This window comes from Condylostylus longicornis, unplaced genomic scaffold, assembly GCF_029603195.1.
Source record: "Condylostylus longicornis isolate FDR11 unplaced genomic scaffold, ASM2960319v2 ptg000164l, whole genome shotgun sequence".
NCBI classification, from domain to species: Eukaryota; Metazoa; Arthropoda; class Insecta; order Diptera; family Dolichopodidae; genus Condylostylus; species Condylostylus longicornis.
This window is the reverse complement of record NW_026578132.1, coordinates 150,817-177,136: the sequence shown is the minus strand read 5'-3', so window position 1 is coordinate 177,136 and position 26,320 is coordinate 150,817. Positions and strand designations below refer to the sequence as shown.

Below are 26,320 nucleotides of genomic sequence, written 5' to 3'. Positions count from 1 at the left end.
AACATACTGAATGCATAATTTCTTTCTTAATATTATATGGTGTTCGATATTATAAGTTTATGAATAAAATAAAATTTTTGATTTGAAATTTTAAAAAGACAAAAATTTGTGCCATTATAGAAATATGTATATTTTATAATTATATATGTATGTATTAATGTATATTATATGAATATGATATTACGAAAATTATGTAAATTTTTGTTGCAATAATTATCATTTACGTGAAACGTTTATAATGTGAACTGTAATATATAAAATAGTAGAATCTTTCGACAATTTTCATGAGATCGAAAGTGGTACAAAATTAGATATTTCTTTTTAATTAAATCATTGTCTTCGTCGTTAAATTCAAAAATAACCTTTGGATTGTATAGATTAAGTAAGGGTACAGCTTTTTTTCTAAGTTTTTGCTTTAATATATCTGTTATTTTAAAATGTTTGGAGCATATATATTTATTTTGAGTGGAAAAACTTGATTTAAATCCACAGTTTTCTAACCAAGTTTGCTTTAAAGTGAAATCGGTGGGGAATTAAAATATTTTATGGGTCCTATTAGAGCTAGTACATTCCTTGGCACAACATTTTTTTAATTTAGTGTTAGGAAAACTCAATAAATTTTCAGGAATCTCCCTATATTTAGGCTCCCAGTCAAAAATAGTTGGAATTGCATTTTTTTTTTCAAATATTTAGTTCCAATGCAATCTGAATTAAAATGCTTATTACATATGAATTTATTTTTTATTTTTTCTTGTTTCAGGTTACAGTTAGAAAGCCAAATATTCAAAATATTTTTTTTTTGCTTAGGAAATTTAAAAAGTTTAAAATTATTATTGGAATCTCTTTTTTGAAAGCAATTCGAAATAACACACTTTTCTAATCTTTCTTTTAAATTAAATTTATTTTTATATGTTTTGCATGCCATTTTAATTATGCGTGTTTATTACAGCATAAGAACTTTAAATTCAAGCGATTAAATATCTACAGCCTTCGCTATTGTACGAACGCAATTATAATGTACATATAAAGTTCCAAAATTTTACAATTTCAATTATTTCAAACGAAAAAATATCGAAAAGCAGCAGTACGTATAAATACATATAATAATCTTATTAATATTTCGAATTTATGAATGTAGATATGTATACATACATATGTATAACTTGAAAAAATGCAAAGAAGTAATGAAAAAACAAGAGAATAACGTAAAAAACTTTTATCTATTTGGTATACAAAAAATTTACGATAAAATATTGTTTGTATACCAAATTTTTGTGTTCTTTTTGTTGTTTTTATTCATAGTAATTTTTTCATATACACCAAGATTCTGGTATCCCATTTCAGCAAGACAAAATGGAAAAAATTAATGTTGAGACCTCTTGGATTACTTATTTCTCTATGACATAAAGCTTAGATAGAAAGAGCACACAAAGCAAAAGAGATCTCGACTAGAGGAGGAATACAGAAAGTTTGAATGGCTTTGGGAATTTGTTCCAACTTGACAATATACAACAAAGTTTTGATATATAATCAAAAATTTAAGCTTTTCTGGGCTTATTCGGTTAGTATTCGGTTATGGGGCTGCGCAGCGCAGACTCATACCCATTCTATTCAAAGATTTCAAAATAGGGTATTACGGGACATTGTAAACGCCCCTAGGTATGTTCGTAATGCCGATATACACAGAGATCTTAGGACCCTAAGTGTCACACACGATTAAAATTAAAAAGCAAGCAGCCAATAATAAAATGCGTTTATCCAATCATGTCAACATCGAGGCGGCTCGATTGGTTGACAATCAAAACTTTGTTAGGAGACTTAAACGTACAAGACCTCTCGAGTTAGTTTAAAGTTTTTTATCTGGAACAATGAGTACTTAGTACGCTGTTGTGCAAGATCAAAAGCTTGTAAATAAGCAAAAAAGTTAGAGCAAAATTAAAGGCTAGTCATTTCCGACTAGTTATACCCTGCACTTCGTGAAGGGTATATTAACTTTGGTATGGAGTTTGTAACTACTTGAAGGAGTCATCTGCGGTATGGACATATATATATATTCTTGCTCAGCGTAAAATTCTAAATCGATTTAGACATGTCCGTCTGTCCGTCCGTCCGTCCGTCCGCCCGTCCGTCCGTCCGTCCGTCCGTCCGCACGATAACTCAAAAACGCATAATGCAATCGACACCAAACTTTCACAAGTTTTTTCTTTTGTGCCAAGGGCGTGCCCTATTGTTATTGGACTAATTCGGACAACGGGTTCGGGTAGCTGCCATACAACTCAAAGAGTTTATTTCAAATATTTCAAAAATTAATTAAGGTATAAATATAAAATTTTGTATACATGTGTCCAATTATATTCTACACACGCTCTAAAAATTATAATGGGATAGCTGCACCGGTTCGGGTGGCTGCCATACAACTGCAACAGCAAATTTTTTATATTCGGCAAAATAATAAAGTCAGATTCATGAAACTTGGCAATCATGTGTCCAATTATGGCTCAAATATATTTCTGAAGTTTTGGTGGAATTGCCCGACAGGTTCGAGTAGCTCCCATACAAGTCTAAAAGCTTATTCTTAATATTTGGAAAAATAATAAAGTCAGATTCATGAAACTTGGCAGTTGTGTGTCCGATTATAGATCAAATATATTTGTGAAGTTTTGATGGAATTGCTTGACAGGTTCGGGTACTTGCCATACAACTCCAAAAGCTTATTTTACATATTTGGGAAAATAATAAAGTCAGATTCATGAAACTTGGCAGTTGTATGTCGAGTTATAGGTCACATATATTTCTGAAATTTTGGTGGAATTGCTTAACAGGTTCGAGTAGATCCCATACAAGTTTAAAAGCTTATTCTTAATATTTGAAAAAATAATAAAGTCAGATTCATGAAACTTGGCAGTTGTGAGTCCGATTATAGATCTGATATATTTGTGAAGTTTTGGTGGAATTGCTTGGCAGGTTCAGGTACTTACCATACAACTCCAAAAGCTAATTTTAAATATTTGGAAAAATTATAAGGTCAGATTCATGAAACTTGGCAGTCGGATGTCCAATTATAGGTCAGACATGTCCGTGAAGTTTCTATAGAATGATTTTAGAGGTTCAAGTAATTGCTACACAATAACGAAAGGTGCAGGGTATAATTCAATCGGTTTATGCCGACTGAAACGTTTTTACTTGTTTTATAATTTATTTTGAGGAGGGTGTTTTTTTATTGGATTAAAGTTCCACACTACTACTTTTCGTCTGGCAGTGTCTTTCGAGATTTTTCACCCTTCCTCTCGATAAAAAAAAAAAAAAAATTTGGGAAAATGTGAATTTGATATTAACGAGTTTGCTAATTTTGTATGATATGTCTCCCAAAATGCATACTTCTGATATAATCACATATATATCTATATATTTTTCATGTGTATACCTATTATTTAAATTTATATGCTTCATAATTCATAAAAATTATTGCATACGTGAATTCTTTTTATATTAAAAGTCCATGTAATTCTTTTCAGATATGTATTTGATTTTAGTTTTATTAGGAAACATTTTCACATTGTTGATAAGATTAATTCACTGATTTACCTAAATTACTAAATCAGAAACTTTAAAACTTAAACAAGTTTCTTTATAATATTTTTATTACAATATTTGTTTTTATATATGAAACATCTTGAAACGACGAGTAACTTTATTTTAAGTCGTGTATTCTAGACTAAAAAATTTAGCACCAAATTTTTTTTATTCACTGTATTATCATTTTTTCGCTACCAGCAAGGCAAAACATCTTAAGTCGACTTAAGATGTTTTGGCTTGTCAGATGGTTTTGAACTTTTGAATATACTAAATCTATATTTTTCTCTGACTCCGGTGTCTCTAGCCTCCTCCGTTTCCATTTTATGGACCTGGTAAAAACATCTTAAGTCCATATTGTTAAATTCTGCACAAGGCAAAATATCTTAAGTCGGACTTAAGATGTAATGCCTTTTTTATTTTTTGATATTGTTATAATTATATTAAAAAGGCAAATTATCTTAGGTCGACATAAGATGTTATGCCTTTTGCAAAACCGTGAAATTTTGCTTTCTTAAGTCGAATTAAGATGAAATTCACTTGTGAAAACTTTTAAAATACACCATTTGGCAAAAAGGCAAAATCAAACGTGAAAGGCTACTTAAGATGTTTTGCCTTTCGGACATTAAGTTTTCTTAAGTCGACTTAAGATCTTTTGCCTTGTGCAGTTTTCGGAATTTCATGGAATATGTTATTGACTTAAGATAATATTACCAGCTATAGTTCATATCTTATGTGAATTTAGTGTTCATATAAGATATGAAAAAATCATAATTCTTCCAAAAAAAAACAACAAAAAAATTGATTCTTCACAAATGTCATTTCGCCAAAAATTTACAAATTTTTTCGCCAATTTTACAAATGCATTCACAAAAAAGAAGGATCTAGTCCTTGATTTTTTGTAATGTTAAGGTAGTTAAGATGTGGAACTGTACATATTTTTTTCTGTTTTCTATAAATATGCATGTCTATGAATAACATTATGTATACATACATTGATGACAGTAGAATCAAAACCCATATATTTGCACAATTTGAAAATATTAAACTGATAATAAGGTTTCATTCCTCTTGTGAAAATACATATTTTACTATCATAAACATGTCGCTAAACCTTGCTATTTCACTAAAAAAACAGATTAAAAAGCTGTAGTAGAATCAAAATCCTACATTTGTACATACGAGTATGTAATTAAACGTAGCAAAAACCTTTATTTGCAACACAACAATTTTTTTTTTAACAAAATCCAATATTTGTTTGGATTGTGGTATTAGTAGCAGTAAAATGTTGTTTCAAAATACACTTTTTGTAAATTTAAAATTTGATATAACATATTTTTATCATGAAACATAGTACTAATTGACATATTTCAAAGATCGGTGGGACTTTTGATAGTATGTAATTTATATAGAAGTCATTTTTATGGCCTTAGCAAATTAATAAAATCATTTTTATATAACTCTTAAATGCTTATACTATTTCTAGTTTTTAAACAGTTAAAATAATAAAGCAATTGTCAGAAAATTTAGGAATTATGTGCAGGGTCAACAGGATAAATTAAAATTTTCAAAAGCCTTAGAATTTGTGATTGATCGATAGATTGTGATTAAACGTAAAATTTTTGATAATTAAGAAAAGTTCGATAGTTTGATGTTTATAGAAAAGTGAATGGGAATAATTGTATGAATTGTGAAACATTAAAATTAACTCAAAATAATTATAAAATTGAAATCTGAATAAATCGTAGTCAATGCTTACCTGAATTAAAGTCTGTTATCTGATAAAAAAAAGATATAGAGAGACAGCTTAAACAAACTCAGAAAAAAAATTTAAGTTTACGCAGCAATTTGATAATTTTGGAATCTTAGCGTGAAACAAAACAAAAAGCGCCATTTTTATAAGAATGCATTTAATATCCATATACTCACCGCAGAAGTAAATCTTGAATCGAAGTGGTATCAAAATGAACGTTGTTCTATTTACGTTCTATTTACGTCCAATTAGTTTCTTAGGTGTGATAAGAAATATAAAATCAGGCTTTGGCTCGGTTACACAAAATACGAAGTAAAACTGTATGTTAATTTCAAGTTTTTTAGTGAACATTTTCCTTGAAGCTCTTATCAGCTTTCTACCGAATTCTCTAAATTACTCATCAATCAATGACCTTGTGGGCAAGCATTATAGACTTAAAAACACTTATAAAATTATAATATTTTTCATGTAACGTTGTAATGCTTTCAGAAGTTGTAGATTATGTTGTAAATTAAACTATTAAGCTCTGTTTACAGCGGAAGAGTTACTCGTTTATAATTCTGCTACACTTAACCAACTAAATTTATACCAGCATTTAAAATAAATCACTTATACTTAACTTTCTGTTTTTTATAAAACAAGTTCCGGACAAATTCATAATCTCTTACAAAATTAGAAAAAGTTACAATTTTTTACTTTTTTTTATATGCTATAACCAAAATTCAATTTATATTATTGTTCAATTTTAATGAAGTTGACGTTAAAAACATTTTTGCATTTGTTTCTGATCAAAATAATAGCAACAAAAACCATCATTTGCCACTTTACTTGCAATGCGATTATACTTGTGTATAATCGCATCAAAACCCCACATTTACTTTTTGAACTACTATTTTTGTTCAAAATGTATTGTTTATCTTTAATATTTCTTTACAGAAAGGCTTAAGCAAATTTTATTCGCGAGTTTCTTAATAATATTAGCCCAAGTAAGATCTCCAACGCTTGCAGAAGAAATAACGCACAAAAACAGAAAAAAAACATGTATCCTCAATTCTGTTCATATTATATTGTATTCGTATTGTATAAAATGTATAACGATTTTCTGCCCAACCTATTAATTTTCGTTTTATTTATGTATATTATTCGTTTAAATTATATTTGTATTATAATTTCGCTTAAATTATATTTGTAATATAATTTAATATTGTTGTTGTTAAAATTTAATATCGTAATATTGTATTGATTACTATCATGTAGTTATAACGTATATTTTCTGCAAACTTAATTAAATCAGCAAAGAAATACATAAGTGCACAAGTGAAATATTTCTGTTACTTTTTTCATGTTGTTTTTATTTATGAACTTAAATAGTCAAACAGTTCTGCGTTAATTATATGCACTTACACTATGTTAGAACAGAAAAAAAATTTCATGTACAAATGCGATGTGGATTTACATCTGACCAGCACTGTAATAAATATTAAATTCGTTTGCAGAATAGGTGAACTTAAAATTTTGAACATTCTCATAAAAAAAACGAAAATACGTTATACTTCGAATTCAATATCATTAATTTTGTTCACAGAACAAAATTTTGTTTATTATATTTTTTTGGTATACATACATGATATAATGCTTGCGAAGTACGATATTATAACATGCTGGGACGATTTATCTTGAAAACAGAACAAGGCCGATTTTGTGCGTCGAAATGTGAGATTTCCTATACAATATACATATGTATATAAATGGGGCTTCAGAGAATGAACCATGTGTGTGCGATTTTATATACAAAATATTAAATATGTTTTTCAGGTCCGTTTTTATTCTGGGCCAACAACGGTAATAGTCTGCTATTGTCGCTCACCACTTTGGTTTTGTTTTTAGACTCTTACAGAATGTAACGTGCACATGACAAGTGTTTTACTTCAATAAGAATGTATTTTTGCAGGGCATTATTATATTCATATAAAATATATTATCTAGGTGCTAGAGTAAAACCGCATGACATACAGAACTGCAAGAACTTTGCAAAATTTAAGTTCATTTACATTATCAAATTGTAAACTCATTTATTGATTACTGTTGATATATGGATACAATTTTTTATACTTTGAAAGTCAAAAACTTATTACCTAATCTAATTTTGAATTTTTCGTTTTTAATTAAATTGTATATTTTGATTTGCTTGCTTTTTAAAATTATTTAAATTACTGAATAGTAGTAAGCATGTCATTTGGGCATGGGAAGATAATTATGCAAATGAGCTTTGTATAAATGATTCAGATGAATGAAAGAATGTAAATGAGATGAAATGAGATGAATGCAAATGAGCTTTGTATAAATGATTCAGATGAATGAAAGAACAATCACACGTATGGGTGACGACAATGGGAAGGTCATCCAGATGCAAGAGCGCACTTTTATGGGTCACGCCGAAGGTCGTTGAACCTTATGGAATGCGTCAAGAGCGCACTCTTATAGGTCACGCCGAAGGTCGTTGAACCTTGTGGAATGCGCGCGAGTCATGTCAGTAAACTCAAGTAAGGTCAATTCGAAAGACGACACCTCATTTCCGTCGTCTTACTTTTATAAAATTTAATAAAATTTTCCGTTCACTTAAAGTAATAATTCTTTCCCATAAATTTCATATTTCTTATTTCATTATAAATTTGTATAATAAAAAAAAACTCATAATCAACAGTAATTACTTTCACATAAAAAAAATTGTTTTCACATAAAAGCTAAAATATCAAATTACTAAAATAAAATTAACACACTTAAAGTAATTACTGCTGACTAAATAATTTTAGGCTTCCAAGTACCTTAAGTTAATAAATTCAATTTTATAATAATTAAAATTATTATTAAGTTTACTCTAGAATAAGTCGGTTAACTGTTATTTCGAAGAATAAAGTTAAATAAATAAATAAGTAACTAAAATTTAAATTTTGGTGTTTTTATTTTTTTTATTACGGAAAAATGAAATAAACGTAATTGACGCAGAACGGTAATTCTGCTACCCAAAGATAGACGGTTCAGTGATCGAACCTCACTAAGTGTTATAAATTTAAATTTATAGACAACTTAACAATTTAAACCAAAGTTTAAACTTTGCCAATTTTTTTTTTCAATTTATAAAATAATTTAAAATTTTAAAATAGTAATCAAAAATAAATATTAATAATTTAAAATTTTAAATATAGTGGAAAATAAAAAAAAGTAATTTAAAGTTTTAAAATGCTTGATCATAATAAATTTAAACCTGAAAAAATTAAAATAAAAACAAAAATCGAATGCCAAAAGAAAAAACAAAAATAAAAAGTGCAAGACTTTTAATTTACGAAATTTCTGAAAAAATTTACTCTAACTGTCAGTGATTTATTAAGTCAATCTAGAAGGATCTATCTATAAAGGTTCAACCTGTAAGTTCAGTAAGTGAATTTTTTAATAAGTTAAAAGTTTTATTAGGGAAATTAAATAAGAAGTATGAATTCGATGTAAATAAACCTAAGAAATTCAGCTCTAAAACAAATGAATCTGTAATTTTAGGAATTTTCTTAAATAATATAGATGCAAATTTGGCGTCTATAATAATAAATAAAAACATTCAGAGCTTAAGAGAAGCCTAGTTTAATTTAATAAGAGAAAGAAATTCCAACAATAACTACGGCAATCGGTTTAATAATAAAAATAAAATTAGTAATATTCCAAAAAATAATAAAAGTTTTAATTCAAACTCAAATTATGACCAGAGAAATTTTAATTTTCTAAATAATAATAGATATTTAGGACACTCTAACAATTCAGGACAGACTAGATTTAATCGTAGCAATAACAACAACCATACTAATAATTACAATAATAATAATAATAATAGTTTCAATAATTCTGGTCGAACAAGATTCAATAATAATTATAGAGCTAATCACCAAAAACCGATCGAAGTAGATCATATTCAGGGTGAGGCAAATTTTCTTGCAACTGGGCAAAAACAAATTTACCGATAGTAGAACTAACAACAGAAAATGAAAAAATCAGATGTTTAATAGACACTGGTTCTTCAATCACTCTTTTAGATCATAATAAACTTCCTAGATATAAGAGGTATAATATTGAGAAACCTATCCCTTTTAGCACCATAAATAGAACTATATATGTCAATAAAGAAATAAAAACAAATTTGCCTTTAGAGTTTAATGAAGATGCAGAAATGATCTGGAAACTAGTTAAATTTGACAATAAGGATTTTCATGGCATAATAGGTCAAAATCTTCTTAGGCCCAAATCTCTAAACTCTGAAGAAAAGACTCATTTAAATAAATTACTAAATAACTATAGCGATCTCTTCTTCAAAGAGGGAGACCATTTAACTAACACTACAGAAATTTAACATCAAATTATAACAACTATTGAAAGACCGATATATTCTAAAATATACAGATACCCTCAAATACATGAGAAGGGATAATAAAAGAAAACAACTCACCTTACAATAGTCCTTTATGGATTGTAACGAAAGGAGCCAACAATTCAGGACAGAAGAAGTGGAGAATTGTGATCGACTACCGTAAACTCAGTGAAGTGACGGTTGACGACAAATTCCCCATTCCTAATATCGAGACTATATTAGACAAACTTGGCAGGACACAATATTTCACCATTCTTGATCTTGCCAAAGGCTTTCATCAAATTTTGGTAAGGGAGGAAGATAGAAAGAAAACAGCCTTTCCTACTCCTCAGGGGCACTATGAGTATATAAGGATGCCCTTTGGCCTGAAAAACGCACCAGCCACTTTTCAGCGCCTAATGAATTCTATTCTTCGAGATTTTATAAATAAAATATGTGTCGTCTATCTCGACGATATACTAATTTTCAGTACAACTCTAGCAGAACACATTAACAATATAAAGTTGATATTTAATAAATTACGCGAAATTAATCTTAAGATTCAATTCGATAATTCCGAAGGAGTTAGACCGAATCATAAGAAGATTGAGGATATCCGTAAATTGAAATTACCGGAAACTCAAAAACAAATAAAATCGTTTTTAGGTATGTCTACCGAAAATTTATTCGAGACTACGCTGAGGTAGCCCAGCCTATGATTTGGTACCTAAAGAAAAATGTGAAAGTAGACACAAACGGCTCTCTATAAACTCTTTTGAAAAATTAAAAAAACTGGTTACTGAAATACCCATACTTAAGTACCCCGACTTTAACAAAAAATTTGAACTTGTAACAGATGCCAGCCAATATGCTATTGGTGTTGTTCTCCAACAAGACAGCTACCAAGTATATTTCGCCAGTAGGACCCTCAACGAACATGAGAGGAAATACTCAGCAACTGAAAAAGAACTATTAGCAATTGTGTGGTCGACGAATTACTTTAGACCCTACCTTTACGGTGTTAAGTTTGACTTACTAACTGACCATCAATCATTAAAATGGTTACACTCGAAAATACAGGGTAAAGACGTTAACCCAAGACTATATCGTTGACTACTGAAACTAGGGGAATACAACATTAATATTGATTACATAAAGGGTAAAGAAAACAAAGTAGCTGACTTTCTCAGCAGAATAAATAATGAGACTCATGAAATAAATGCAATCGAGACGATTGACTCAGAAAGGGGGGTGACGAAGATACAAATTCTTTACACAACAATGTTGACGAAACCGAAACAGTACATTCTCAACAGGAAGACCTTAATGACCATATACCAATACTGGAGACGGTTGTGAACCGATTTAAAACACAACTTATTTTAACAGACCAAAAAATTAGAGAAATGGAGACAATACATAAGAATAGGAAAATGTATATAAATTCGCAAGACTTACAAAACAATCTATCCGACATTCTAAGAAGATACATAAAACCGGGTAAAATAGGAATTTACACAGACCTACCTGACCATAAATATAACATTTTGCAACAAAAATTAAAGGAACTGTTTAGTGACATTAAGGGAATAAAATTTGTCAAATGTTCATTTCATGCAAAAGATATGAAGACAGCAGACAAAACTTACAAACAAATAAACAAATATCATAGACTAGAGACTGGACATACCCGAATTTTGGAAAACTACGAGGGCTTAAAACGACATATATACTTTCCGAACCTCAAGGTTCTTATTCAAAAATACATTAAGAATTGTGACACTTGTAATAGAGCAAAGTATGATAGGAATCCAATAAGAGAAAAATTCAAATTCACTGAAACTCCAGAAAATATCAAACCGATTATACACATGGATGTATACACGAATTCTAAATCAAATTTCCTTACCTTCTTAGATAAATTCTCTAAATTTGCAACCGCTTACTATCTCGAGGACAGAAACAACCAAACTATAATTGAAAAATTAAGGGAATACAAATCACAAAGAGGGCATTTTAAAAGATTAGTAACAGACAATGAATTTCGTAGCGTAAATATAAAGGACTTCTTAAGAAAGGAAAATATAGAACTTCATTTAGTTAGACCGAATTCTCATACCGGGAATTCTGACATAGAACGATTACACAATATACTTAGCGAAAAAATTAGAATGTTAGGAATTGAAAATAAGGATCTTAATGTTAAAGAAAAAATTTTTAGGGCTTTGGAATGGTATAATAATAGTTATCATTCTACAACCAAGGAAAAACCAATAAATATTCAGAAAGGTAAATGTGACATAAAAACAATTTATAATAATATCCTTAAAGAAAAAACTAGGTATCTAAATAAAAATAATGCTAAAAGAGAAAATTACCAAGATGATAGAGTAGAAGGTTTTATAAAAAATTATAAAAGTGTTAGGCACAAAGAACAATCTAAATATATAAAACATGCTCTTAATAACATTCATTCTTCTAATATTAAGGGAAAATCAAAATTTTCAGGTAAAATTAATCTTCAAAATGCTATTACTGATAATAATACTGACATTTTGCCAGGGACGTCTAACAGTAGAAAAAATTAATGCAGAACTTGGTTACTCAGAAATAAAACTGGACAATGTTAAATTAGTTAAGAATAATGATACAATTTTGCATATAATTAATATTGAAGAAATTTCGAACATTTTAAATACTTTTGAGTATTACTTTCCCTTAAACGAAAGGGAAAACACTTTACAATTTCAAGTACAGGCAATTCGTACGAAATTACAAACACTAGTTCCACACAGACAAAAACGTGGCTTAATCAATTTCGTAAGCACAGTACACAAATGGCTTTATGAAACAATGGACAACACCGACAGATTAGAAATCGAAAACCACTTAAATATTGTAACTCAAAATAATCATATGGCAATAGCCAACATTAACAAACAAGTAAAGATTAATCAGAATTTTAATGAATCTTTCGTGAAACTTAAAGAAGCAATAGAATAATACTGAAATACAATTTCGAGAAAATTTAACATGATTCGAGAACATGACAAACAATTACTTACACAAACAATCTACACTGACTATCCATTAAAATTAAAAATCTTACAAGACAACATAGAACACTTACAAGATAACTTATCATCAGCAAGATCAGGTACAATATACAGTAGTATACTAACAAATGAGGAAATCATCGAATACGATATTGATTTTGACAAATTGCAAAATATTAAATTAGGGACTCTAATAGATGACAAAAATATCTTAATCTTCGCCATAAATATTCCAAAGGAACTTATAACATTAACAAATTCATTACTAGTACCAATGACCGATAAAACTAACAGAGAATTAAAATTTACTCCAGAAAACATTGTAAAATTTAACAATAAAACTTTTACCTATATAAAAAATACGGATTTGAAAAATTTAAAATTATCAAGCCATTGCCAAGAAAAAAAATTGGAACAAATAATTGAATAATTTATCAGAAGTTTTGGAAATTGAAAAAGGTTTAATAATCGCCAAGAATCAAAATAATGTAAATCTTTCAGTAATTGTGATGAAAGATCTTTTCTTCTCAAAGGAAACTATCTAATCAATTTTATTAACTGTTCTATAAATATAAATAATTATTCAAAAAACGAACAAAAAGAATTTAAGCATAGATTTTTATTACTAGATTTAAAGAATAATATTACAAATCTAAACAATGAATTAAATTTTGATGACTTTATCCAAAATCAAATTGAAAATCTTAATAAAATTACAGAAATTAAGTATAAAAAAAAATCTTATTATATATATATGAAATTATAACATTCATATTAATGATTACTGTTTTGATCATAATTGTAATATTTGCTTGGAAGTACAAAATTTTTAAAATTAAAATTAATATGACGACTCAGGAGAGTCTTCAAACAAGAGAAGGAGGAGTCATGTTAGTAAACTCAAGTAAATTCAATTCGAAAGACGACACCTCATTTCCGTCGTCTTTCTTTTATAAAATTTAACAATATTTTCCGTTAACTTAAAATAATAATTCTTTCCCATAAATTTCATATTTCTTATTTCATTATAAATTTGCATAATATAAAAAAAACTCATAATCAACAGTAATTACTTTCACATAAAAAAAATTGTTTTCACATAAAAGCTAAAATATCAAATTACTAAAATAAAATTAACACACTTAAAGTAATTACTGCTGACTAAATAATTTTATGCTTCCAAGTACCTTAAGTTAATAAATTCAATTTTAAAATCAATTATTATTAAGTTTACTCTAGAATAAGTCGGTTAACTGTTATTCCGAAGAATAAAGTTAAATAAATAAATAAGTAACTAAAATTTAAACTTTGGTTTTTATTTAATTCGCGCGAGGTTTATTATGCAAATTTAGTTTTGTTTGTTATTGCAGGAAAGCTTTTTTACTTGTTATTGTTAGAATAGAATAGTGGCATTTTATTGAGAGGAAAAATAACAAGTTCAAGAATAAGAACTGAGGTGTGGTAATGCACACATAATATGTTGAGATGTGGTAATGCATACATAATATGTTGAGATTCATTTTTATTACCGACCGTATTGTGTAAACAATAGGTAGGTTATGTGATGGCAACAAATTTTGCATATCGAGTTTTCGGTGGGAACGTACTTCTCCATAGTAGGGAAGTGTAAATAAACTATTTTTAGCAACCTGTCGGTCTGTGTGTGCACGCGTGTATCTCAAGTTCGGCTGAACCAATTTTGATGAAATTTTATATGCAAGTTTGTTTCCACCATGGCACGGATCGATCAACTTTTGGTATATATCAGGCCTCGAGAACTGCACTTTTTAGCGGGCCTGTTTTACATTTTTGAACATTTTGAAGAAAATATTCAACCGATTTACTTGAAATTTTATATATAAGCTCAGCTCGACCGTCCGCAAAAATTCGTATGTTTTGGAAGAAATCAGGCATCGGCAAATAGATGTTTACTAGGGGCCAAATATACATTTTTGTGTATATAAAAGAAATAATCAACCAATTTCATTGAAATTTAATATATGAATTCCCCGTATTAAAACAATGAACATATAAATTTTTTGGAAAGATCAGGCATTGGCAACTAGACGTTTACTACAGGCCAAACATACACTTTTGTATATATAAAGAGAAATAATTAACCGATTTCATTGAAATTTAATATATGAATTCCTCATATTAAAGCAATGAACATATATGTAACTTTTTTAGAAAGATCAGGGCTCGAGAACTGATTTGCGGGCCGATTTTACATTTTTCACCATATCCACAGAACAAATTGATGGAATTTCTTGAAATTTGATATTTGAGGGAATTCGGGTAGCACAAAGCGAAAGTCTACAAGAGCCAAATTTATTTTTCTAAGTATGTTAACTATAAGCTTACTAATGTCCTGAAAATTGGAAAGAAGTATTTAACAGACATTTTTATAATATTCTGTAACACTTTCATTTAACTAGACAATACACAATGCGGTCGGTTATGTGCTGGCCACATCAGATTTTTTTTTAATAAAATGTAATACAATATTTAAAATGCAATACAATATAATAAAAATAATAGTGTTAGAAATGAAATTATATATGATGATTGAAATGAATTTTGCATAATATATTGTTGTATTTCTTTTGTCTAATCTAAATTAATTATGTCATTTTATTATAGAATTGTTATTAGCAACTTTATATTATGTAAACTAAAATCGTGATTATATTAGTTAAACGTATTGAATTCTCTTGAGGTTTTTATAATAAAATTCCTTTCTAATTAAAATTTATGTAAAATAAAGTTTAAATTGATTTAATAAAAGAAAAAAGTTAGATTACGATTAAGTCTTAATAAATGGAATTTTAAATGAATTAGCTCTTTTATTTGAAAAATATTTTACTTACTTTGAAATATGAAAATTCCCTTTGTAAATTATTTATTCAGATATTAATTATCGAATCTCAACTGTATTACTTATGTAAAGTAAAAATGTAATATTAGTAAGTTAAATAATAAAGTACATTTTTGTTTAAATACTAATATATAAAATCAATATACTTAACTGAACCTGTTTTATTAAAGTAAAGTTACTGATAGTGAGTGTTGGAACGGTTTTATGGCAAAAAGCTTATATTAAATAAAATTTTGGAAAAAGAAACCCCAAAGTTTGTAATTTTACACGAAAAAAACCAGTTTTCAAAAAAATTTGGGGTAGTGTCACGCAAAATAACGAAGATTTGTTGACATGGACAAAAAATGCCATTAGTGAAATAGTAGAGTATTCAGTGGAAAATGTTGAACCAGATGTTAAAACAACCTAAATCGAGTTAAGAGCAGAAAACATCTTTTTTATGTTTTTGACAAACCACTTATTTCGAGATAGGCTATTGTTGCAAATCGAAATTAGTGACATTTTTTTTTATTTGTATGAATTTTTACAACCGCTTATCTTGAGTTAAGCTTTTGTTGCAAAATTAATTTTGAATTTTTTTAAATACTAACTCGACATAAGCGATTTGTGTAAAATAATTATTGTTGGTTGTTTAAACTCATCTCGAGTTAGGCGATTATTGCAAATGCAATTATATTTCAAAAGGCTTCTTATGTCGAGTTAGGTTTTTATAACGCGTGCAAATAAGAACAATACATCGAAGGTAAGCGTTTAGTGTTCGAAATAATACATGATCAGTATAGAATATTTTTTAGTTTTTTATAATAAAAAATATTTTATAACGCTTAACATATTATTTTATGTGATATATAGTGTAGGTACTTTATGTCCATGATTTAAAACTGTTCACTATAGTTAAAATTAAATCTTACATTCAGTGACAAGGAAGATAGTTTTTTTTAACCCAAAATATAAAACATGTACACAAGTTACCTGCATTATTAATGCTCTAATTACCCAAATATTCCATGTTTAAGATTTGAATTTTTTTATTTAACAAATAATCTTGTAGTTCATTTCGTGATTTACCTGCGACAAATGTTTTTTTTTCAATTGACGGAGTTCCTATGTTAAAATGACACGTGGCTAGCTACCTGATGGTAGATTGTTTTGCCTTTGTGGTCTAATTGTATTATTAAACAAAGTGTTGTTTTATTACGCCCTTGTAAAACACATGTTATTAGGAAGATCAAATTTTTGTGTTTAACAAGAGTTTTTATTTTAATTATTGTATTACAAAGCAACACTTTTATTATACACTAGTAAAACACATTTTGATAGGATATTCAAACTATTATAATTTGCAAGAGTTTTCAATAAATAAAATTGGTACATCTGGGAATAACAATATTTTGTTATACTTTTTATTACTCATTTCCGTGAGATCAAATTTCTTCGATTTTCAAATATTTATGATATTTTTGTTATTTCGAAGGAAGTATTTTTTACAAAGACAGTTATTTATTATTGTTTTTAAATTCGCTTATGTTGGAAATTGTTAAGTAATATAAAAATTATCCAATATAAACTTTATCCACGTTTAATCAATGTACGTTAAAAGTTTTGGAACTTGCTAGGAGAGCTGAAATGATTGTGGTGGATATTAGATGTATTACATTATATTTGAAATTAACATAACGGATTCAAAGTGTTTTTAAGCATAGAAATTAGCGAAACTGGTTCTTTAGTAAATAAACAAGTATCAACAGATCTTACTTTGAAAACCGAAGTAAATACAGTTTTGAAAACCGCAATTGACTTTGGTCGTGGTGATTGTATTAACAATCCTGATTTTAAAATTTCTAAACAAAAATTCTTCAGGATCCGACGTAAATAACGGGTTCATTGAAATAAAATAAAGTAGAAAAAGATGTTCAAAAAAATACAGATATTCGAAAGGGCTTTCAACGATAGGAATTTGGGAAATGAAGATGAAAATTGACAAGGCAAGTAAGTTTCTTTTGTCGTAAAAACTACAGATGTTAGATTTTCAATAGCATTCAAAAGCAAATTTTCGAGTCCTATCGGGCACAAGAACATATCTGTAGATAACCTTATATGCGGTTTCATTAATGGGCATATTTGAAACAAAAACAATATGTAAAATACAACATATCAGCAATGTCAGAGTACGTAAATATCACACACAATGGTCTCCTTTACACAATGCCTTGATGAAACTTGTTTCCAAAAAAGGGTTTTAAACAAAAACGAATAGATACTAAATACAAATATGTTTATGCTACAACTTTATTTATTTGCTTTGTCAGATCCGTTGCACAATGAAGCCTTTTTGTAATTGAAATACTTTTTGAAACTCCCTTAAGTGGAAAGAGCCACCCCACAGATTTTAAAAAATCTACTTCCAAAAAATATTTTACAAAAACAGTTTATACAAACAACGCTTTCTTATATTTTAAGACAAGGTGTTAACTAGTTAGATTTTCAAGATATGCTCCGAATTGAAAAAGAAGAGAAAATTAGTCCCAAAAAAGAAAAACTTAGAGTACTTGATGCAATTTATTGATCCTTTGGTTCAAAAATTTTACAAAACGATTAATACTGGAGACTTAGCAGATACTCCTCCATATTTAGTCGAAGAATTCGAGAGAGAATCACCTTTTTTAAATTTAATGAAAAAATTATTTTTAACTTTTAGAAATAATTTTTACTTGAAATTTATTCATTTCTTACCTCAATTTATGTTTTTTATGACAATGATTTGAAAAAAAAGTGAAAAATCACATAACGTAAAAATAATACATATATTTCTTCCCTTTTTAGTATAACTTAAGTCACCTAAAACCATATCTTCAGTTTTGCAACAACAGCTTAAGTCGACTTAAGTTTGACGAAAATGCAAAAGTAATTTTTCACAAATCGCCTAACTCGAGATATGCTTTGCAAAGTGCTTTTTATAAATTTTGTATAACCGCTTATCTCTCTTTTTTCACAATTATGAGAATACTATTAGTTGTTTTACTTCAGATTATAAGTTAATCGCTTCCTTTTTTAATTATCTTTCGATCAAAAAAAAAATTGGCTAAAAAAACTTCATAACTTTTTTCAAAATTAAATTTAAAGTTTAAAATTCATTTATCTCGAAATCACTAAAACAGACTTAAGTCGTTTGTGCTTGAAGCCACTGAATTACAGAAACGAAAGTTTAATTCAGTTCAATTAAACTTTCAGTTTAATTAGCAGAATTTTTCAAAGTAATTCGGAGGGTCTTTATACCAATTCTTTTCAACTTACAACTACGTCACTGCGGTTGCCTGCAGGAAATGGACGTACCAGAAAATATTTTACTTTTGAAGAAGAAAGTTTGAAAAGACAACGAATTATATGTATTAAAAACCCAGACAATCTCTGTCTACCACGAGCTATTGTGGTAAGAAAAGCTTTTGAAGATAGAGATGTAAAGTATAAAAATATTCGGCAAGATGTCCACAAAATTCAGAAAAATCTTGCGTTAGATTTAATAAAAGAATCAAAAATTAATATAGTTTAGGATGCAGGAATACCTGGACTACAGAAAATACAAAACTACTATACAAACAAATATAAAATTGTATTATATGATTATGCAAATAACAAAAACATGGTTTTTGAAAGGAAAAGCAAAGGAAAGTGGATAAATTTGTTGTATCATGAAAACCATTTTAACGTTATTACTTCGTTGACAGCAGTTTTTGTAATTACTTATTACTGTGAAAAGTGCAATGTCGGTTTTAGTAATAAAAACCACCACTATAAATTAATTGTAATTTTATATTTTTATTATCATTTTCTTTTATTATTTATTTATTTATTTTTTACTTTATTCAAATTTACAATGTGTATTCAAGATTATAATATTTTAGGTCTAATAAATGTATGCTATAATATATAATATAACAATTTATAATTAACTTATAATTATTTCAAAAACTTAATTAATACAAAATTTAAAATTACACAATATTATATTGTTACAAAAAAATATTAAAATCTGAATGAAAATTAAAAACAAGTAAAAACGTTTCAGTCGGTATAAACCGATTGAATTATACCCTGCACCTTTCGTTATTGTGTAGCAATTACACGAACCCGTGAAGTCATTCTATAGAAACTTCACGGATATGTCTGACCTATAATTGGACATCCGACTGCCAAGTTTCATGAATCTGACTTTATAATTTTTCCAATGGTATCTACTCGAACCTGTCAAGCAATTCCACCAAAACTTCAGAAATATATCTGACCTGTAACTCGACATACAACTGCCAAGTTTCATGAATCTGACTTTATTATTTTTCCAAATATTAAGAATAAGCTTTTAGACTTGTATGGGAGCTACTCGAACCTGCCAAGCAATCCCACCAAAACTTTAGAAATATGTCTGACCTATAATTGGACACACGACTGCCAAGCTTCATGAATCTGACTTTATTATTTTTCCAAATATTTAAAATAAGCTTTTGGGCTTGTATGGGAGCCACTTGAACCTGTCAAGCGATTCCACCAAAACTTTAGAAATATCTTTGACCTATAATTGGACACACGACTGCCAAGTTTCATGAATCTGACTTGATTATTCTTCCAAATATTTAAAATTAGCTTCTGGAGTTGTATGGCAGGCACCTGAACCTGTCAAGCAATTCTTCTAAAACTTCAGAAATATATTTGACCTATAATTGGACGCATGACTGCCAAGTTTCCTGAATCTGACTTTATTATTTTGCCGAATATAAAAAATTTGCTGTTGGGGTTGTATGGCAGCCACCCGAACCGGTGCAGCTATCCCATTATAATTTTTAGAGCATGTGTAGAATATAATTGGACACATGTATACAAAATTTTATATTTATAGCTTTATTAGTTTTCGAAATATTTAAAATAAACTCTTTGAGTTGTATGGCAGCTCCCCGAACCCGTTGTCCGAATTAGTCCAATAACAATAGGGTTCGTCCTTGGCACAAAAGAAAAAACTTGTGAAAGTTTGGTGTCGATAGCATTATTCGTTTTTGAGTTATCGTGCGATCGGACACGGACGGACGGACGGACGGATGGACATGTCTAAATCGACGTAGAATTTTACGCTGAGCAAGAATATATATATATGTCCATACCGCAGATGACTCCTTCAAGTAGTTACAAACTCCATACCAAAGTTAATATACCCTTCACGAAGTGCAGGGTATAATAAAATAGAAAACAAAAATATAAACTATGCAGTAGTGAGAAATTCACTAGTGTTACATAGCTGTATCTTAATACAATTTATATATAAATAGTAAATAGTAAATGTGGGGTTTAAGACAAATTTTATTTTATATTTATATCAATTCTTATAACAAATGTATAACAAATCAGCTACAATTTTTTAAACATGCAGTTACACATTGGGTAGAAAGAACAACATAAGTAATTTAATATCATTTGCTTAATTTCTTTATTACACAAAGTTTGATAATAGCGGTTAAAGTACTTCTTAGCAATACGTTCTTTAAAAAGGGTAATATTTTCTTTATCACTAATTCTTTTCACATGCATTTTAATAACGAAATATGAAATTTTGAGCATTGCAGGACTAATTCTATCATAGTTTTCGGACAAGACTATCAATTTAAAATCATTTATCTCTGAAGAGCTGGATTCTCCTTTATAGTCAAATGATACTGCATTATAATTTTTTTTTGAGGAAGTTTGAGGAGGAATGTCCACAGGTTTAAGCAAAGACAATTGAAGATTATCAGCATTTAATAATATGTTTTCCAACTGACAGCAGGATTTTATTCGAAAAAGTGCTGTGTAGAAGGTAAGAACCCTATCTTTATCAATGTCGGGTCTTATATCAACAACAGATCTGCCATGAATACTAATTGATTTGATAAAATTTTTGTTGTAAACCACCGCGACATCCCCCAAGCAATTTGTAGGTGTTAGATTAGACGCATCTAAAATTATTAAAAATCGGAATTTTAAATCTTTATTTAAATTATCTCATAGGTCATTTCAAATTAATGAAGTGACCCGAGGACTTTCCCTCTCCTGAGTATTTTCAACTCAATATAACTTTTCAAAATTGAAAAGAATAAGAGAAGGAATACAAAGAGTGAGAAGGAAACGTTCACGGAATGATTTTATTTACAGAAGACTATAGAAAAATTTCCATTACCAACAACAAGTAAATTCCAGAATTAATTAAGTTTTTCAAAGTCGTAATAATTAATTGATAATAGCCAAGCTTTGCATAATTTTATGAGAAACAGTTTCATTTCTAATGTGAAGAGGAAGATTATTAAAATAAATTGGCGTTCGAGTTTCAAAGAATTTTTTATAATGAGTTTTAGATCCAAATGGAATACTAGCTAGATTAAGTTTGTTTGTTCTAAGATTGTAATAATTGCAACTACGTATACGTAATGAAGTTCCAGATTTAAAAATTTTTTTAAAACACTTATAAGCATAGAGATGTCTAAGCGGGAGTACAAACGATTCCTGGAATAATGACCAACTACTATATGTTCTAGTTTTATGGTAGATAATTTTCATAATGTATTTTTGAGCAATTACAATGGGTTCTATTGTGTTAAAATATGTTCCTCCCCAACCTAAAATCCCATATTGCAGTTTAGATTGGACCATATTGCAGTTTAGTTTTACTACTTACTATAAGTTCATGAATGAAAAACCACCTTTTAAGTAATTTTAAATCATAATCTATACTTTCCTTTAAGGATAATGTAGTGTTTTCACTATAAGAAATAGAACAATCATCCGCGAATCCCGTGATTTTCCCCCTGAAGGACTGAAAAAATAGTGAGTTAATGTAAATTAAAAATAGTAGCGGTCCCAAAACGGAGTCTTGAGGCACTTGGAAACAATGCAAGACAAGACATTATATAAAAAGGGAAATGACGATGTTAAATTGCATGAACCCAATTTATTTGTTCTTAGTTCAAGATATTATGTCTGCATAAAAGAACACAACTTACATTTTTGTTTGAAATGTGGATTTAGAACAATAATTTTTAACAACTATGTAATTGCCAATTTAATTGATTACATTTTCAAAGTATAAAAAAATTTTAAACAAGTGGTGGTACTGGCTCATAATGGTCAAAGTTTTGACCATCAATTTATTTTAAATGAAATTCTTTAAAAAAGTGACAAAGAGCCATAATTAATAATGAGAGGAACGAAAATAATTCAAATGCATTTGAATAATAGTAAATTTTTGGATTCAATGAACTACCTTCCAAAGGCTCTTGCACAACTTCCTCAAGCCTTTGATTTGTCGGCTAACGTGAAAAAAGGCTATTTTCCACATCTATTTTATACAACAAAAAACAAAAATTGCGTTGGACCATTACCATCAATACATTTTTATAGTCCTGATACGATGACCCCAGAAAACCGAAAAACATTTATTGATTGGTACGAAAAAATTAAAAATAATGAATTAGTTGAATATTGCAAAAATGAACTTAGTTGAATATTGCAAAAATGATGTGCTAATTTTAGCTGAAGCGTGTATCAAGTTTAGAAATCTCCTTGTGGACGAGTGCAATGTGTGCCCGTTTACAGAAGCTGCAACTATAGCGTCAGCTTGCAACTTACTTTTCCGTAGGAATTTTTTAAAACTGGAAACCATTAATACCCAAAACAAGTAATTAATTGTTATTATTACCTTTACTTAATTTCATATATAACACAAAATTATTAATTTTTAATAATTATATAACATTATATTTGAATAGGTTACAGACTGACAGATATTCAATCAAAAATCGTTCTACAATGGTTAATTTGGGAAGAAGACCAGAGACAAATTTAAATTCAACACGCAGGACTAGAGGCATCAATAAATGGAATAAAAGTAGATGGATTTTGTTCATAATACATTTATGTACTGTAAAGTTAAAGAAAATGAAAAAATAAAGTACATAGACATATGCTCGCTGTATCCGTACGTGTGCAAATACGGAAAATTCCCAGTAGGCCATCCAGAAGTTTTAGTGGGGCATAAAATTGATATTGAAAGTATTAATGGTTTAATTAAATGTAACGTCCTTCCGTCAACTAATTTGATTCATAAATTCAACACGCAGGACTAGAGGCATCAATAAATGGAATAAAAGTAGATGGATTTTGTTCATAATACATTTATGTACTGTAAAGTTAAAGAAAATGAAAAAATAAAGTACATAGACATATGCTCGCTGTATCCGTACGTGTGCAAATACGGAAAATTCCCAGTAGGCCATCCAGAAGTATTAGTGGGGCGTAAAATTGATATTGAAAGTATTAATGGTTTAATTAAATGTAACGTCCTTCCGTCAACTAATTTGATTCATCCTGTTCTACCAATAAAATAAAATAGTAAACTAATGTTTTTACTTTGTTCTACGTGCAGTCTATATGCGAACCAAGATGAATGTCTTCATTCTGATGAAGATAGAACTTTATCAGGAACGTAGGTGATCGATGAAGTATTCAAAGCTGTAAAAACGGGATACAAAATAATTGAAATACAAGAAATTGGGAAATACGAGGTGCAACAATTTGATAAAAATTTAGATTATCATGGGCTATTTACAGAAATGATGGATAAATTTCTTAAAACTAAACAGAACGCTTCTGGGTGGCCTAAAGAGTGTATTACAGAAGAGTCAAAGCAAAATTATATTGAAGAATTTTTAAATCAAGAAAATATTCAGCTTGATTCAACAAATATTTGTAAAAATCCGGGAAAAAGAATCTACAGAAAGTTTATATTAAATTCTTTCTGGAGAAAATTTGGTCAAAAAATAGTAAAAAGTCCAGCAAAATTTTATTACCTTTTGTCAGATCCCAGCAAAGATGTGATGCATATTTTGATAATTAATGATGAAACTCTGTTAGTCAACTGGAAATATAAAAACGAAGAAATGGATTCGTTGCGTACAGTAAATGTATGTATAGCAGGCTATACCACTGCCCAACTGTATAGTTAAAACTCTATGATTATTTAGAAAAATTAAATGATAAAGTCTTGTATTATGACACTGAATAGGTTATTTATGTGTCAAAAGAAGATGAATATGAACCACATCTAGGCAATTTTATTGGAGATATGACCAATGAGCTGGAGTCGAATGCCGAACTGCAACAACTAAACGAGAAAAACCTCGGATTCAAGTTTCTAGGAAGGGATGTCAACAGATGGAACATGGCTCTGTTTGAGCTGACTCCACTTCGTTAAAATAATTGATAAAAATTTTATTAACTAAAAATAAATAAAAAGCAATTTTATGTTTTAAAAATAACAAATAAATTAAAATATTTTACATATTTTTTTTATTTAAAGTACAGTAAGTATTTACAGTAAAGCCAACTCTGCTTCAAAAGGCATCTTTTCTTGGCAAAAAAGCCTTTCTGCTGTTATTGTTGTAATTGGTAGGTCCATCAATATCAATTCCTTGTTTAGAATAAACTCTTTTTGTAATTGGAAAACCAGGCATTTTCCAATTACATCTTCAAATGGTTCATATGAATCCATTTGATTGAATAAAATTTTTTAATAAAACTAATTAATTTATATGATTCTGAAACTAAGAAGTCTACTAAAATAGTAATAAAATTTTTTATTGCATAAACGTTTTAAAATTAGAAGGGGATATTATAATATTTAAGAGCATGGGACCAAAGTTAGATTTTAGTAAATTGACAAACATGAGCAAGTCAATAGCGGATTTGCAATTAGCCGTTGGGCATAACGGCCAATACTTTCTGAAAGAACTCAGTTTGATAGATAGCTGATGGTTGCATTATGCCAATATATTACATTTTTATTACCTTATGCAAGCAAAGAGCTTTGCACTAATGCCCGCCGCCACAATACTCATAATAAATAAGAAATTAATGGACTGTCATGGTATGACGGCGTAACTGAGTACTACGAGGTACCAGAAATTTTAAAAGTATGTTTTGAATTATTTGACAAAGTCTTTGTAAAGGGAGCTAAAAAAAAGCAGTTTTTAAATAAATATGCTTTGGATTCAACAGAAGTCGACCTTGGTGACTCTATTCCTTCCCTGCAAAAAATGAAAAATTACGTGAAAATTTTGTTTGTTTATTGATAAAATCTTGATCAAATTTATACCACTCCAAGTAATTCATCTCACAAACGACTTTATTATTACGTTGGAAAATTATTGATGCAGCAAACTTTTCTAAATTAAATCCCATTTGTGTTTTTGTATTTTGTTTTGTATCCAAATAATAAGTATAGGACAAAAACAGGATTAGCGCCGGTAAATGTTTTTTTAGTAATAACCAACTTTGATTCTTGCTCCATTGTTATTTTAACTGAAGAATTTTATTTTAAAATCTTGTATGTATAGTGTTTTTTGGATTTTTTAAAATCCAAATAAAATTAAAATTTTCACTGACATTTAATAATGATGGACAAATTAAATATAAATCCGCTTTTCTATCATTTTTAAGTGGGAATGATGTGTTAAATAAATTAAGAAAATCTTTCATACTTTTACAGGAGCATAATCCATAAATATACACAGCAATATTGCCCACAAACTGATGTTAAATTGCTTTGTAAACGTTTATTATTAAAAATAAAACATCTTGATTGATTTTTTAAAAAC

General features: G+C 28.6%; 1 long non-coding RNA gene across 1 annotated transcript; it reads left to right on the top strand.

Moving 5' to 3' along the window:
* The first annotated feature begins 21,122 nt into the window (after window positions 1-21,122).
* On the top strand, window positions 21,123-24,899 carry LOC129616258 (uncharacterized). The gene is made up of 3 exons (XR_008697529.1): window positions 21,123-21,489; window positions 23,199-23,343; window positions 23,435-24,899. It is a non-coding gene; the product is annotated as an uncharacterized LOC129616258 (long non-coding RNA).
* The last annotated feature ends 1,421 nt before the right edge of the window (window positions 24,900-26,320 follow it).